This window comes from Lissotriton vulgaris, chromosome 9 (assembly GCF_964263255.1).
Source record: "Lissotriton vulgaris chromosome 9, aLisVul1.2, whole genome shotgun sequence".
Classification (NCBI taxonomy): Eukaryota; Metazoa; Chordata; class Amphibia; order Caudata; family Salamandridae; genus Lissotriton; species Lissotriton vulgaris.
In genome coordinates, this window is record NC_141697.1 from 439,077,812 (window position 1) to 439,096,070 (window position 18,259).

General features: G+C 41.8%; 1 protein-coding gene across 4 annotated transcripts in view; it reads left to right on the plus strand.

Annotated features, from left to right (window-relative positions):
- The window catches only part of LOC147690253 (60 kDa lysophospholipase-like), a 520,410-nt gene that overhangs the window by 172,309 nt on the left and 329,842 nt on the right, over positions 1-18,259 (plus strand). The gene's annotated exons all lie outside the window — the stretch shown is intronic.

An 18,259-nucleotide genomic window follows, 5' to 3' on the forward strand; every position in this document is an offset into this window, starting at 1 on the left:
CAAATTCATTCATTCAAACTCACAGGGCTCATGCAGAGTTAACCGACATATACATGTCTGTAATCATATATTTAGCTTTGTGGACCTGGGATCTTTGTTTCTTTACCGCTCTGGTATTGAAGCCTTGTATCCCATATCGAACGGTAGTTTGGGGGCCCCCATGCACCCTGTAAATGGGCACTTTCATTAACCTACAGGTATCTAAACCAGCCTTCCATTTGGCCTGAGTGAGTTGGGGTTGGGGGGGGGACATTGTGCAGGGTCACTTTTTTGCAAGCTCGAAGACCAAACAGGTTCTCTCATACCTGTTAAGGTCCAGCTCTTCCAGAATATGCAAAAAAAGAATGAGGAGTGAGTAATGGGATGATCAAAAACTTAATCAAGCATCTGTTGCTCTGCCATCCAAAAGACCCTGACCTTTCAGCAATTCCAGACCATTTCAAGAGCAGTTTCCTTTTCTGCGGGACCCCTCAGAAGAATCTCTGTATTCTCTTTAGTTGTTGCCTCGTGTAGTATATTTGGTCTAAATAGTTAAATTAAATGGGCCGATATCTTGTCTTGTCTGAGTGCCTTAAAGGTTTGTTACCAGTCTGCGTCCTCTATGGAGGCTTTTACCTGCGAAAGGTGTCTCGTGAATTGTTCTCTATTAATATGTACATTTTGGAGATTTTCTTACTAAACCTCCCAGAAAACCCCTCCGTGGCCTGGCACCCTAAGCTATTCTGTATGTTGTGAGTTTTGCGCCTAGTGTAGTATATTGCTTCCTCTGGTAGAAATAAAGGTAAATATTAAAAATGTCCAACCTTCCCATTAAAATTCAGATTTTTTTATTTTTTATGGCTGTGAATAATTATGTTGTAATTTGTGTATTATTAGATGTATCCTTGTTACTGTATTTTTGTATATTGTTTTGAGTTTCTAATCCTAGAAATTGCTTAGTCCAGGGAGTCTCCGGCTTCTAGCAGTGATTGTTTTTTTTTGTGTTAGGGTGCGGGGGATGTCTACTAAAGTAAGACTTAAGACTTACTACTCTGGGTGATTAAAGTCTGGTATTGTGTCTGTGTTAGCGAGGTATGGCCAGAGGGCATGACAGAGTTGTAGCTAGCCAAGAAAATAATTGTTGCTGTAGATTTTCAAACCACTACTTCTGCTGCTGTTGTGGAAATGTCAACTCTGTCCCAACCTTTAATTCCTGATGTAACAGCCAACTGATGGAGCGGCGCACCTACCTGCCTCTGTGATAGCTCATCACCCCATACTCCAAGAGCCACCCCCATTGCTGGAGGGATGTTGTAGTATCCTCGTGCATTGTCTCGTGCACGTCCGCCGCATGCATTGGAACTCGGAATCTCTAGTCGGGGATTCCGTCCTGTCCTGTGCAGCGGTTGGCGTGGGTTCCTGATATCTCCTACTTAACCTGCGAATAAACCTTACCTATTATCACTTCTTCGTGTGGAGTCCTCCTTCCCCATTAGGATCTTTCACTGGCGACGACGAGGAAACGCACCCAAGCGATTATTGGAGCCCACAGCCCCGGATCTTCCGGACAAGATTACCGTTGATGACTTTGAACCTGCTATTTACTCCTCGCACTCTGTCGAAGTCTCCCTATCCTCTTATCAACATCATCCTGAAGATCCCGTATTTTCAGCTGTTGTGGTGAGACTTTTATCTATTTAACAATATTTTAGCCCTTTCGCCTGCCTTTTAAACTAACGCATGCGCGTCCCCTCGCGCTGGAACAATTCAACTCGTGCTCATTGGCCATCTCGCGCATCTCATCTCCAGCATCACAGCGCATGCGCATAAGCTTCTCTCTTTCTTCATGTCGTCACAGAGACAGCTCTGAGGCAGAGGCAGCGCCAGCACAAGCAAGCTCCACATTCTACGTTCTCATTGCATCACAAAGGCAGAGTCAGCACATGTGAACTTTGTTTTCTCTAGTCACTCGCCTTTGTGACATCACAATGCTGTTCCTGTAGGTTGGATTTCTCTGCAGAGAAAGGAACTATCATTGTCTTTCTTTGAAAGTGGCTAATATCTTTTTCAACCTATTCTCAGGTTGTTTATGACATCATATTGCTCTTTTTGCCAACAATGGAAAGTTTTAATGCACCTCCACCTTTCTTAGCTAGTCCAGGTGAACCCCCCCTGGAGTGGAAACAATGGCGTGAAGGTTTTGAAGCCTATCTGGAAGCTATAGGTGGAGAGAATTACACTGACAAACGAAAACTCGCTATTCTCAAGCATTCTTTAGGTGCAGAAGGAAGACAAATCCTCTCTCACCTTCCTTCTCTTACTTTGGATAACTCATCAGAGGAAGAAATTGATGTGTACGAAAATGCCATCATGCAATTAGATAGGCAATTCATCAAAAAAGTCAACGAAGTTGTTGCTCGCCACAAGTTTCTTAGTAGACAACAACTTTCTATTGAACCCATTGATTCCTTCGTCAAAGATTTGAGAATTCTCGCTGCCAAATGTAATTATCAACAATTTCAAGATCAGATGATCAGAGACCAGCTGGTGCATAATGTCTCCGATGTAAAACTTCAAGAGAAGCTACTTGATGCAAAGGATTTGTCCCTTTCAAAAGCCCTTGACATTGCACACCGATTCGAGGATATGAAATTAGGCATCAAGGAGTTATCCGACAAAAAACCAAAAGAATCTTCTTTAGAAAAACCCAATGTTTCTGTGGTTCAAACCGTCAAGAAGAATCCTACTGAATCTTTTCACAACAAACCTACCTTTCCTTCTTCGTCGTATCAAGGTCTCAAAAAAGATGTAGTTTGTTTCAAGTGCGGTTTTCCTGGCCACGTTGCAACTGACAAGAGATGTCCCGCCATTGGACAATTTTGCAATTATTGTAAATCCAGAGGTCATTTTGCCAGAATGTGCAAGAGTCGCAACAGATCAAAGAATTTTTCTTCTGATTCCAGACGTCCCAGATTCTCTCAAGTCCAGGCTGTAGACAGTGATGACGATGTTTATGATGACATTTGCACCGTTTATGAAGTCGGAGAAGAGAAAAAAGACTCACCGTACTGTATGCTTCAAATTGGGTCCAAGTCCATAAAAGTTATGGCAGATTCTGGTGCAAAGTACACATTGATTGGTGACGATGTTTTGTTAAGAGAATTTCCAGAAGTTATGTCTTTATTTCCCTCTGACATAAAACTAAGGGGTTATGGTAAAAAACCCATCGAGGTATTTGGGTACTTCCACTCCACTCTATCATTTAAGGGCAAGTCAATTCCTGCTAAAGTATATGTTGCAAAAGATGGGTCATGCTTGTTAGGCTGGCCACAACAAAGAGAGTTAATGATGAAACTTGATCCCAATCATCCGGATCAAGTTCTAGGGTATTCTGATTTTATCAATTCTGTTGATGTGTCTTCAGACAACAAATGGGAAACTGTTTTTCCGCAGGTCTTTTCCTCAAACTTGGGTTTGCTTAAAAATTTTAGTCACAAAATCGTTCTTAAACACAACGCCATTCCCAAGGTACACAAGGTACGCAACATCCCTTTGGCCTTAAGAGAGTCCGTTAAAAAAGAGCTTCAAAGATTATGTGATTTGGATGTAATCGAGGAAATTGAATCCTCTGAGTGGCTTTCGCCTGTAGTTGTCGCCCATAAACCCAATGGGAAAATTCGTATTTGTGTGGATATGCGCGATCTAAACTCCAATGTGTGGGTTGATAGGCATCCTCTACCTAACATCGGAGAGATGTTCTCTAAACTGAAGGATGCATCTATCTTCACCACATTGGATTTGTCCAACGCATATCATCAGATAGCCCTTCATGAAAACAGTAAACATCTGACATCGTTCATTACCACTGAGGGTGCTTACAGATACAAGAGGATGCCTTTTGGCTTGGTGTCTGCATCCTCAGTGTTTCAGCGTGTCATGCACAATTTGTTTAAAAATGTCCCTAATGTATTATATTTTCAGGACGACATATTAGTTTTCGGCAAAAATGAATGTGAACACTCTGAAATTCTATTCAAGGTTTTGTCCATTCTTCAAGACAATGGTCTTACCCTCACCAAGGAAAAATGTAAATTTGAAAAAGCTTCTGTAGACTATTTAGGCCATTCCATCAGTAAAGAGGGTATTTCCCCCAAGTTAAGTCTAGTTAAAGCCATTGAGAATGCTCCCGAGCCAACCAACAAGGATCAGCTCAGATCCTTCCTCGGTTTGGCCGAGTATTATGCAAAGTTCATTCCTTCCTTCTCAGATAAGACCTCGCACTTACGAAAGTTAATGAAAAACCAACAACAATTTATTTGGGATGACAATTGCAAGACTCAATTTGATTTTATAAAGAAATGTATTATTTCCGCCCCTGCTTTATCACCTTTTGACACCAATTGCAAATCTTTTATCGTCACTGATGCAAGCAATGTTGGCCTTGGGGCGGTGCTGATGCAGAAGCAAAATTCTGGTTTTGTCACCATTGCTTTTGCATCAAGACCGTTACGTGGTGCTGAAACTAAGTATTCCACTTTAGAAAAAGAAGCTTTGGCTTGTTGGTGGGGGATCGAATATTTTCGCAGGTATGTGTATGGCACTGATTTTATTGTGCGCTCTGATCATCGTCCCCTGGTTGATCTTTTTACGACCAAAGGTTGTAGCAAAGCCACTTCCAGGATTGCGAGATGGCAGTATAAGCTACAAGATTTTCATTTCTCAGTCGAATATATTCCCGGTGCCAAAAATGTCCTTGCCGATTTCCTTTCCAGGTTACCTGTTGAAGATGACAATTATGTTGCCCCTGATAATGACCCTGACAAAGTTGTGTCGATATGTGAGGTATCCAATGGTTGCATCCGAGAAGATGATTGGGTTCTGGCTTGTAGTGATGATCGTGATTATTTAGACGTTTTATCTTTTGTCAAAAATGGTTGGCCTTCAAAGAACAGTCTATCTTCTAGCATTCTGCCATACTTTCATGTTGCACAAGAACTTTCTGTCCAAGGTGATACTTTATTGAGGGGTTTGCTTTTGGTTGTACCTCATGATATAAGAGACACTGTGTTAGATATGGCTCATGAGGGTCACCCGGGCATGTCCGGTATGAAAAGAAGGATAAGAAGCGAATTTTGGTGGCCCGGTGTCGACAGGTGTATTGAAAGAAAGGTTAGATCTTGTATTGAATGCTGCGTGAGTGACAAATCACAGAAACCTATAAAATATCAGCATGACTCCATCTCGAGGCCCTCTAAACCCTGGGAGTGTGTTTCCATTGACATTGCTGGTCCAATGTCTTTGGGTCGTAGCCCTGTCTATGCTATTGTTTTAATAGACCAATTCTCTAGTTGGCCTGAAGTAAGATTTGTTCCTCATGTATCTTCCAGAGTCATTATTGACTTCCTAAATTCCGTTTTCGAGAAGGAGGGTTTTCCTTCTTCCATGCTATCAGATAATGGCACCCAGTTCACCTCCGTAGAGATGAAATCCTTTTGTTGCAACCATGGCATTTTACACAAACGCTCTTCTGTGTATTATCCTCAAGGCAACGGAATGGTTGAGAGGTGGATTAGGGTGCTCAAAGAAGCTTTACAACTTGCTGTATGCAATGGTGTGAATTGTTATGATGCGGTTAGAAAACTATTGTGGAGTTACAGGAATACTCCAAGGTCTGTGGGGGATTTATCTCCTTTTGAAAAGATGCGAGGGAGGAAGGGTGTGTGTAACATGAGTCAGCCATGGATGAGGGATCTTGTCGATGGCAAGTTCAGGAAACTTGATACTTCAGTGATTCGTAACTATTCCAACAATCCCTGCAAGGTTGGTGATTGGGTACGAGTGAGGAAGTCTGGTTTTATCAGTTCAGGTATGTCACGCTTTTCCGATCCCATGTTAGTTATTAGAGTGGGCAGACAAGTTGTGGAACTATCAGACGGTAATGTGTGGAGTCTTTCCAAAGTTGTTAGGGTTCCGTCCCTTTGTGTGAGACCGTCTTCTCCTATTGACATTTCCTCCCCCAACCATACCGGAACCTCTCACTTTCCCGACAAATGCCACATACCTTCAACCTCTCATCCGCAACGTCCCGTTCCCATGTCCTCCAGCAGATTGGATACCCCCCGTCCAAGGAAACCACCTGTGTGGCATAAAGATTACAATGTTGGCAAATAAGTTTTCTCTGTATCAATCTGTAATGTTGTTTTATCTCTGATGTTGTTTGTATATATCTTGGATGTTATGCTTTTCTTTTTCTTTTCTAGTAAGGGGGATGTGTAGTATCCTCGTGCATTGTCTCGTGCACGTCCGCCGCATGCATTGGAACTCGGAATCTCTAGTCGGGGATTCCGTCCTGTCCTGTGCAGCGGTTGGCGTGGGTTCCTGATATCTCCTACTTAACCTGCGAATAAACCTTACCTATTATCACTTCTTCGTGTGGAGTCCTCCTTCCCCATTAGGATCTTTCAGATGTCTTTGGGGGTATTCCGCTGTATAAGAAGAGAATGGATGACTTGTTTTTCTGGACCCACAGCACCGTTATGTAGGCTGGATCAGATTAGAAGGCTTGCATCCTGTTGTTAAGTATTAGATATGGGACACTGTAATATGGAGATGTCTAGCATGCCCAGCCCCATCAAATGCTGATTTTTTTTTGCACTTGTCATTGATATCCTAGGAAAGTGATGCACTTAAGGAAGGAATGTTGAATCGTTTGGGAAAGTTCTAAATATGCATCAAGTCTTCAGTCGGGCCAGCATTTCTTTGTTTAAAGTCTGTCATTGGTATTGAGAAAACAAAGGAAAACAGCACTGTCCTATGCGAACAAACCATGGTAGAATTAGGGTGCATGTATTCGAGTTCTCACAATAGAACGAGTCAGGTAGTGCCACCATTTTATCTAGAGGCACTCTCCCTGTTATTGAAACTGGCAGGGCACTCCTTTGTAATAATATTTCTTCCTGTGCTTGAAGTGATTTATCTGCCCAGACTTTGGTCTGATTTGGTACTGTGGATCCCAACCTATTTGAAGCCACATGAAGCCATTTCAGTGGAAGGGTGGGATCCTCATTCTGTCACATCCACTAACTGTTGGACCATCAGAATGCTAGACTTGGTCTACTCAACCTCGAGACTGGAAATAGTGCTGAATTTGTGTGGTATCTGCTGTACTTTGTGCATTTGTGTCAGCAGTAACTTAGAGGTCATCAGCACACAGATCTTTTGTTTCTAGATTTGAAGTCCATTTAAAGACGTCACTTCCTCATCTACGCATGATTTCCTTGCAAGTGGTTCAGTTGCTAGTGCGAAAAGCAGATGTTGAGGAGACACCCTTTCTGGGTGCCCTACCAAATAGGGACGAGGTAACGCCCTGATGACCCTGACTCTTGCTGGATGTCGTCTGTAAAGACTTGTGTAGGCAACATGCACTTTTTCTGTGCCAATATGTTTTATTGAGTTTTAAAACTATACAATGAAAGACATGCAAACAACTTTTGGCGTTCAAGGTTACACAATAGAACAATGGCCAATGACAAGATGTAGGAAAGTAGAATCTACTTCTATGGTTACCCCCAATTTTTGCTTGGTGCTAAGCTGTATTTTGACTAGTCTGACTGGGATCCTGCTAAACTGGACCTCAGTCAATCTGCTTTCTCCCTAAATTGTTGTGTTGAGTACTTGGGTACACTTCAGATTGGATACTGGGGTACTCTTATCAGTCCCTAGTATATGGTACTAAAGTACCCAGGGCATAGATACCCAAGAGGTCTCCCATGGGCCGAAACATGCATTACGCCACCCGTGGGAGACCATGCAAAATGGATCTACAGGCCTGCCATTGCAGCCTGTGTAAGTTGGTGCTTGCACCACTTAAGATATAGGATTACTATATATAAGGGTCACTGCACTTAAAATCTATAAGTCACCCCTATAGCAGGCCTTTGAAATGCTGATGGCAGGGTGCTTAGTTCGGAGTGAGAGGGTGCCCCTGCCTGAGCAGGACACCTGCAGCCTTCGGAGTAAATTCTACTGGGTTGTCCGTGAAGCAGCCATATACTATATAGAGGGGCACCGCATAATTACGCGATGACCATCTCAAACGGCTGTAACAAATCCTATCCTGTTTGGTATCAAACATGTTGTAATCATACCCCCACATCGTAAACAGTGTGAGAGGTATGATTCCAAGCACTGGAAAAGCCCTGCGTTAGGCTCTGTGTTACTGGTACCAGGCAGCACAAAATGGTTGCTGCTGACCAGTGACACATTCCTGCCCAACTGCTACTGACCCAAGCTTGAGCAGAGGAAGGTGGAATAGGCATCCTGTCACAGCAACACTTTCCTGAAATTCTCCATTGGAGTCGACAGCGGTTTCAGACACCACTTCACACGTATGTACCTGGCTTCCCTGGTGTAGGTAACATGGGTACTAGGGTATCCACAGGTGGGGTGGCTCTCCAACCTTTTTGTCACGATCCGGCACGTTTCTCCTCGGGGCTGTGTTGAAAGTCCTAAACCCGCTCTCACGCAACCAACCCGTGACCTGGCATTAATCACAGACCAATAGGAGGGTTCCGCAATCGCGGGAAAGGAAGGGGACAGCGGGGAGGGAGATCTGAAACGATAAAGGACAAGGGATTTAGTTTCACACCCCTCCCTATCTACTCTAGAATACAGAGACACCCTATTAGTGAATTGGACTCTTTTCACACTAGTAGTCAAGCCTACCTGAAAAGGAAAACTATAAGTCTTTAGATGCAGGAGAGAGAGGGAAGGTCCTATCAGTGGTAACAATCAATTCTTGACAGTATTCTGCCTTGTTCCACTCTTCCGTTATACTAGGTACCCCCCTGGTTTCTCTCCTGCAGTGTGAAATAAAACACAAACAAATTGTCGAAAAGAAAACATGGAACACACAAGGAGCTGAAGGTTAACTGCACCTTCAAAAGGTTTCTTCACGCACACAAATAATAACGTTGTATGGTTGATAGCGTGACTTGCACTGGTCCGCACAAATCAGTCAAGTAACACTCACTTCACTGTGAGTTTTGTTGATATTCCCCTAAGGATAACAAATACTAACAGTTCCGTAATCCTTCTCTCCGAATGTTTATAATGTTTTTTGTCCCAGGGATTTTCCCAAGCTAGAAACACAGGCGCATTTCTCCTCCACTCGGGAAACGCAACACAGATACTACGAAGAAAACAAAGGAGGGGGAAACTGACGAACACAGCCGTGTCCGTCTCTCCCGGCAAATACACACAGCTACAGTTCAGCTGTTCTCCAAATGCGTGTGTATCCCGCCGGAAATGCACTGTAACTCTTACTCACGGTTACATCCAAGTATACACGACCTTACTGCTCTCCGGCTCACCAAAATTATCGGCTCCGTCTTTGCTTTGGGTTTGGCTTATGTTTCCTGATTTGCGCGGATAACATCTCGCGCAGCTTCACCCTTGGCCCTCTGGGATTTGTGGTTCAATGAAGCAAGGCATCCAAACCCCACGCATTGCGCGGACAGCGGCCCATAAAGTCCGATTCTGACACTTCTTGCTTCCATGGGATTTCTGCAGGGTCCACTAGGAAGGGTCCTTAATCTTTAAAAATCCAAATGCGACTTGCACATAGAGTTGTACGAAGCACGCGGTCGTGTTTCCACACTGAGCGCGCCCTCGGTGTGGTCCCTATCTACTCACCTTGGTTGGTCCCAGCAGTTCTACATCCTCTCAACACTGTCTTTACTGGAGTCATGGTTCTTATACCACTTTCTTAGTATATGGTTTGTTCCCCCTCCGGGGCCACTGTGTATTTTGTGCTCTTTGCTGTGTTTTTCTAAAGTATTGTGTGCATTGTGTTTCTCTGTGTTGGAGATATTGGAACATACTTGAGTATTATATAATAAATACACATTTTTATAAATACTTGGTGTGGTTCTTTTTCACTTAATCTATACTATAAGATTGCATTCTGGTAAATCAAGCTGCTTTACACTCCTTTGGGACTAAGCCTGAAGGCTGCTCTCCACAGCTACCACTTAGAGAGCTTTCTAAGTTTGTCAAAGACCTCTTAAATTACCATAAAGGTTAGGTGCGCTGCCCAGTTAATCCCATACACTTCATTGAGACGATCTGCCGCAGCCCCCTACATACACAACACTGCACTGTGAAAATAAAAATACAACCAGCCGCACAATTGCTTTCACTGATATACATTCCAGCAGCTCCCCAACAACTTCCCCAGTTTATCCCCAAAGTTGGTAGTTCTTCTTCATCAGCAGTTCCGAAACCGATGATTTTCAAAAGGTTACGCATTCATCAAATATCATATGTGATAGTACAAAAATGTAAATGTGGGGATAAACCATCTATCCACGATCATGGGAAACTTACCCAGCCAGGTTCTAGCAAGAGTACTAACACAGAAACAGAACCAGGCAAGAGGGTAGCACCCAGAATATTCTACTGTGCCATGTCTAATGTGTTTATTATGCAGTAATGTTGTAAATTCTATTATCTACAGTCATTTTTCAACTTCCTGCATGTCGATATATTATAACTGTATTATATCCACTTATAACATGAAATGCTAAATCCCAATAAACAAATTTAAACAAAAAAAGGTGAGGCGCAGAGTGGCAGCGATTCAAGATGGCCGCCCATTAGAGGAGCTCTGTGATACCGAGGAACAGTCAGAGCGGAAGGGTTTTCTTTCTCCAGCGGTGCAGCGATACAACCATGGATTCCCTTGGCGGAAGTCGTGTGGAGCACTGAGGCAAGTTTGTTATCAGACCAAAATGGTCTATTTGAGCACTTTTTCCTTGTTTTTCTTTGCCCCTGTGATGCCTCACATTGTGGTCGCCATTTTATGTCATGACTTCCACATTATTCACTGGAGACAGCACAGCAGTAATTCCCCTGTGGTCGATGCTCTTTGCCCATTTGGGGTCTTTCATCATTGTCTTTTTTTCCTACTAAAAGCACATATCTGCAACGGACAACTATTTTCCTCTTTATGTGCCTTCACTCTCCCCTCATATGTATCTAAGACTATTCAAGTTAACATTTCTAGTCAATTCTATATTTGGTATGTTAGTGCAACTTCCTGCCATATAGTAGTTTGTGTGGACTTGGATTCTTGCGCCTTAAGAGAGGTCTTTTTTGGTTACGCATATTTTGTATATGGATCCCAGGCACCCAAACAAGCCCCGGGGGGCTGCTGGTTCTACTACTAGTGGTCGCAAAGACCCGGTCAGCCATACCAACAAATGTACCAAGAAAGATCCGTCCTACCCAACAAAATCCCCTCTTCATCTGACTTTGGAAGACATTCTGGACGAATTGCGCAAAATTTTACCATTTATGACTGAAACCACCGCAACACTTCAACAAATTGAGGCGAAATGGGCGGGTTTGGACTCAAAGCTTTCGGATGTAGAGCAAAAGATTAGTGATGAACAGGATGTGGTTGCTAAAGTGGACTTCCTTTCTCGTGAGGTAGAGCAATTGAAGAAAACTACAGAAGATTTAGAAATTCGAAACCGGTGAGACAACTTACGAGTTTATGGAATTTCGGAAGGCCCCGAAGGTTTTCCTTTCTTCTATATTCTACTCTTTGCAGCAGTTTTTCTCTGTCACTAAGTTTTTACTTTTAGCGTTTTTCATTTAATCTCTCCCTGGTATGTTTATTTGGTTACCTCAGCCGAGCTGTTTTTCTTCCATTCCTATCTCTCAACTCTTATCCATTATCTTTCGGTCTACATCTGTTATTCTATTTATTAGATTTACTTCCATTCAGGAATTGTACTGCTTAATGCCGCTTTGCCTTTTGCATTTCATCTATTATACTTCTTTCAAGTTTTATAGTAGTAGTAGTAGTAGCTTTAGCTTTATTCGATTTAAATATAAAATCATAAAAGCACATTGCAAAATATATACACAATTACAAATCAGATTAATTCAGTTCATTTCAAATCATGTCACATAAAATAAAAACTTTTTTGTTTTTAAAAAGTCAGGTAACGAATCAATGGAGTGACCAGAGAGGGTCTGTATGTAAAAAGCCCTTCACCCCGGAGGTATATTGGCCCAACCAAAAGTTAATCTCGGCGATGATCTTGTATGAAGGTGTAGTGCTTCTCTTGGATAAAAATCGGATAAACCCCAGGTGTGTATAGGTCCGTCTCCTATCTGTGGTTTCCAAGATTGGAGGTAAGGGACAACATTGTTATTAATAAACTTTATTAGCACCAGATCACCAGATCTCTCTTTTCGGAGCGGGCCTAACCATCCCACCCTTCTAACACATTTTATTCTACCATCAATGTATGGGGGTAGGGGTCTATTTTTTGTTAGCCAAAATAGTGTCTTATTTCTCAGCTCCTGTTCGCTTTCAGATTTACCCTTTGGGAGTTCCGGCACCCCAGACAAGACACCCACGAACGGAGCAGCCTCCGGTGGTAGATGGATGTGGTTAGTTCTCCTTTGCATGTTCCGTATCATGGGGGGTAGCTCTTTTGATGGCATTGTAGCATTATTCAGCCTCGTTGTAGAGGGACAGCTAGGTATTGTTTTTGTTTTGATGGGGGCTTTCCTGCTAGTTTGAGTTGGCGTACCTGCGCTTGTCCGTTGGGGTTGGGATACTCTATTTTTTGAAGTTGTTGAAGGCTTCACAGTATTACGTGGAGACTGTGATAGATTGGGGTCTGCCACGTTATTTTGGGGGAGAGAGTTTATCTTGATCTTTTCCTCCATTGCCGTAATCCGGACCCCAAGTTTTATATATTTATGTGCTTAATGTGGTCTACGTATTATCTCTAGGAATGTTGAGGGTATCTTTATCCAATTAAAAAACAGTGAGTATTATCTCACCTTGCAAAATTAAAATGCCACGTAGCGTTATTGCAAAAAACGCACCTTAAAGAACAGGATTTGTCTTTCTTACGCAAATTATGGGTTGGAGATGTTTTTTGTTCCCCAGCAGTTAATAACAAAAATGGTGTAGTAATAATGTTTCACAAATCAGTAACTGTTTGTTTGCAAACTGAGGTCAAAGACACTAATGTTAGATGGCTTTTATTGAATGCTAAAGTTAACAAAACTACATTCTCTATTTGCAATGTATATGGTCCCATTGGTATTGATTTAGTATTCTGGATTGATTTCTCCACTCGCCTTTCTTCTCAAGCCTCAGAAAACTTGATTTTGGGAGGCGATTGCAATCAACTTATGGATCCTTTTTTAGATTGAAAATCCCAAACCAAATTTATCCCCAATAGAATGCAAAAGACTTTCTGCAAAGCAATTACATCTAGCGGCTTGTTGGATGCATGGAGAATTTCCCATCCTGATGTCCTGGAATTTTCCTTCTTCTCCCCTGTTCATAGGTCTCATTCCCAAAATTATCACATATTTCTCACCCAATCATCTCTCCAATTTATGACGAATGCTGAGATTGGATCCATTCTCATCTCTGATCATGCCCCTGTCAAATTAGATATGGAATATCCCACATACGCACCTACCTCACGCTGGTGGTGCTTTAATAATGCCCTTCCGTTGGACACTCAATTTGTTAAACAATTTACACAGTTTATGCAGGAATTTTTTAATAATAATCTCTCCTCTTTTTCACAATTTCACCTTATTTACAATTCTTTTAAAGCCACTGCTAGAGGATTTATAATAGATTTTGTCTCTCGGAAAAAAAGGCTCTTACAGCTGCAGCATTAACTTTAAAACAAATCGAGGCCCTAGAGCACCAATACTTTACTACGAACTGTTCTGATACCTTGTCTAATCTCATTAAGGCTAAAATGCAATACAATAAACATTCCTGGGATAATGCCTGCAACAATCTTCTTAAATGTTATGCAAATATGTATGGTGGCCGGAATAAAGCTGACAAATCCGTAGCCAATTATCTTAAAATTAAAAAGCAAAAGTCCAAGATCGTTGCCATCACAGATTGCAAAGGAATTAGACACATCACAAATACTAAAATTCTCGAGTGTTTCACCCAAGATTAATCCCCTCTCTATACCCCTGAGTCAACCCCTTCTGCTGATCAAATTGATTCTTTCTTTCAAACCATTCACAAATCCTCTGACAACTGCATGGATCTCACATCCCTTTATTGTCCAATATCAGAACAAGAAATCACAAATGCTATTATCCAACTTCCTTAAGACAAAACACCTGGTCCATATGGTTTTACTTTACGTTTTTTCTTCATTTGAAACAATTCCTGGTCCCTCAGTTGTAAACCCTCATAAATCACTTCTTGGCTTCTGGTGTATCACAGGGTTCTTTCACTCAAGCGATGCTGTGCTTGATCCCTAAATTGGACAAAGACCCCTCATATTGTAAAAATTACAGACCCATTTCCCTAATTAATACGGACTGTAGATCTTTGCCAAATTATTAGCCCTTCGTATCAATCTGGTAATTCCGGACCTAATCAGCATATATCAATCAGGGTTTGTAAAAGGACGTCCATTACAGATAAGTCAAGGACTCTCCTTAATATTATCCATTTAGCCTCTAAGGTGAATTTACCGATTGCTGCAATCGCGTTGGATGCTGAAAAAGCCTTCGAGAGGGTAAACTGGGAATTCGTTTTTGGAGCATTGAAATGGCACAGCTTTAGCCCCCCCCCCCCCCTCCATTCTTAGATATATCCAGCCACTATACTCTGCAACCTCCACTTCCATTTGGGTAAACTGTTGTCAATCCAAATACTTTCCACTTCAAAGAGGAACTAGTCATGGGTGCCCTTTATCCCCTCTTCTATTTATTCTTGCCCTAGAACCATTTTTTGAAAAACTTTGTCGCTCTCCACACTATACAGGATTCCAATTTAATCATACAGATATTAAGATTACTCCTTTCTCGGACAACATTTTATTTTACCTCTCCAACCCCACTACCTCTTTGCTGACGTTTTTCTCTTTGCTAAAAGAGTATTCTCTTGTCTCTGGTTATAAACTTAATCTTGACAAATCCAAGGTTGTGCCATTGAATAAACATTGCTTTTCTCACATGTTTCAAGTTACAGGTTTCAAATGGAAACCCAAGAGTATTAAATGCTTGGGTATCCTCTACACTAACCGTATCAAAGATCCTATTAAAATTAACCCTGCAGACATACTTAAAATACATTCGGCACTCATTGATAGTTGGTCTGCACTATTCTTGTCTTGGTGGGGCAGACTTGCTACAATTAAAATGATGCTGCTCCCGTTCATCAATTTTACCTTTCTGTGCTCCCAGTCACTCTCCCACTCTTTCTTCAATACCATTAACCGCTCCCTGACCAAATTCCTATGGAATAACTGTAAAACTAGGATTTCACTTACCCGACTTCAGCAGCCCAAAGAATTAGGAGGGGTTAATTTTTCTAAAATTAGAAGCTATCGCTCTGCATTCACCCTGAAACAAGTTTGGACCTTTTTTTCTGTCTCCTCACATACACCTTTAACAGCCTGGAGTTCACTGGAACAATCCCAATATGCACCAATCTTCTTTGCTGCTGTCACTTGATTATCTCAACCCCCTAGACGCTTTTCATCACCCATTTTCACACATTCGACTGCAGTTGGTATTTCTCCGCTTAAAGTTCATCTCTCTCACTCGGATAACTTCATACTTACTCCTGTTTGGTATAACAAACACTTAAAGATTAAAAACAGAGCTCTATTTTGGAAAGAATGGATTAATAAAGGCATTATTACATTTGCGCTCCTGATGATCAACGGGTCTCTCATGGATTTCACGGAGATCCAAGATAAATATAACATATCTCTTACATGCTCCTTATTATTCTCACCTCACCTCAGATCATCCATCACTCATCTCCACTCCCAAAATTCTTCCTCAGCCTCACAAAATCAGACATCCACTCGCTAGATTTCTCAACTCCGTTCAAGGCATTCCATATATGTAAGATATTGTCTCACCCTTCACTTGTATGGGAAAAAGATCTGGCACAAGAATTCTCGTTTCAGACCTGGGGCTCCATTTGGGCAAAAATTCACACCTCCTCACAATCAGCAAGCACAACGCAGACTCTATACTATTTCTATAACAGGATTTTCCTCACCCCTATGGATCTTCATAAGTTCAAATTAATGGATAACATGAAATGCCGGTCTTGTCCTCACGGTAGTAGTGCCTTACTCCATCTGTTCTTTCTACTCCTTTGGTTAAAAGTTTTTGGTTACTCATGTGGAAGAATTTGAATGAGATTGTATCCACCAATGTTCCTTTTGATACTAAACACGTTTTATCTGGGTGGCTCCTCACTTACATGGAATACCCAGAGAAGCGTGAGTACATTTATTGATTTGTTTATAGCTGTTACTTTTCAGACTATCACCACCAATTGGAAGGACACTATTAAAATCTCGTACCAAGCTTGGTGGAACCTGTTATGTCATCACCCCAGACTAGATCATGTACATGCCACCTCTACATCCCTACTGACTTAAAAAAATACTTACTTTCGTCACCACTCACCACATTTCTTTCCAGGTTGCCCGTTTGACTTACTTTGTATGTATATTGTCATGTACCTTCTTAATAATATTATGTTCAATTTTTTCTTATTGTTATTTTTACACATCTATTTAGCTGCCGCTTGTCACGTCCCCTTATCTTTCTCTTCTCCCCCTCCCTTTTTTCTTTCCTTCTTTCTTTCCCCCCTCCTTTTAAAATACTTAATTGCTTGCATTTGTCTAAGTATAGGTTTAGAAGGTTCACATTGGTTTTGATCATACACTTCCAATTATATTTCCAATTTGTTATTTCAATTTTGGTAATGGTACTATTTGACCTTTGTTTGTAAAATGTATACTGTTGTTTTACTTTGCATTTCATCTCAATAAAGCATTCTAAACTTTAAAACAAATCACATAAGGGTTGTCTGGACTGATGCAAAGTGCCACTCACATTAGTGGACATTTTATACCAGGCCAGCTTCTCACACAAGAGGAAAGTACACATAACCTTGAATTGGTAATTCCATTCTTGGTAAGGCGTGCAATATTAGTGCGATATGTGGTTAGGCCTTAAAGAATACCCAAGGCTTTCAATATGCTTATTGAGCATCCATGGTCCACATAGACTAATGGTTGTAAGGCACCGAACATTCAAAGAAATAGACAGACTGGGATAGCAGATCAGAAGAAGGAGGAAAGGGGTGGGGAAGGAATGAGCATAGGTTGAAGATCAAGGCATCCGCATAACCTACTGTGAGTTGTGATTTAAGGAATCCAAGGTTGTCCAAATTTGTTGCGCGGCAATAGGGTTTCCCACAGCTGTCATTTGGTCTGAATGAGTACTTCTAAGATATGTGACCCATGCCCACCATGTGTAATAGGAAACATTGTTATTGGCCTTCCGGTCTATCAGGATAACTTTGATTGCAATGGTGATAAATAATAGAGTAGGGTAAGGTCCTAGTCTGACAGAGGCAGTGGTGTTTCTAAAGCATATGAGACCAGTACGATCGATGGGAAGTCCAGCGAGATGGGTGTTTTGATTATTCTATCTAGTTGGGCAGCGGTATCATTCCATTAAGAGGTAAGCAGTGTACAGGAAAAGAGCATGTGTTCAGGGTCGCCACGCTGTGCTTTGCATGACCAGCAAGAGTCCAAGTCCCTCAGTTTTAGTTGGGGTCCAGTAGAGTGTGCTGCAAAAAATTTTGTTTGTACTAATGATGGGACAAGTTTACCCTAGAGCAAGTTAAAGCAAATGTTAAGCCAGGTGTCTTCTGACGGCGGTGACAAATTTCTTAGCTTAATAAGAACAAGCCCATTTACTACGTAGGTTGAAGGTGGGTCATTTATTAGTACTACAGATTAGTTTGTAAAACTTAGATGCTCCGTGGCCCTCTGACTAGATACATTTAACCTCATCAGCGCGGCGCAAATTCGTGCGCTGTGCTGAACGTTCCATTGGGCTTATGGACTCCTGACGGAACGGTTCCGTCATGAGCACAGGCCAACCGACGCTCATGACGTAACCGTTCCGTCATGAGCATCTTAGGGGTTAAGAGAGGAGAAGAAAGTTTAATTTGTTCAAAAGGTCTCATTTAGAGATCCTTAATTTTATTTTCAATAAGTCCTAGCACTCCAGTTTGGAAAGGAAGTACTTGGAATGTTGCATAGGTTAAGGGTTCATTACGTGCATAGTGGCCTGACACTAGAGCGATGGCTTTAGAGGCCCGTGTGGCCCCAGTGTAGGGGAGATAGGCAGTTGAAGTTTCCTATTGTACCATAAAGAGATG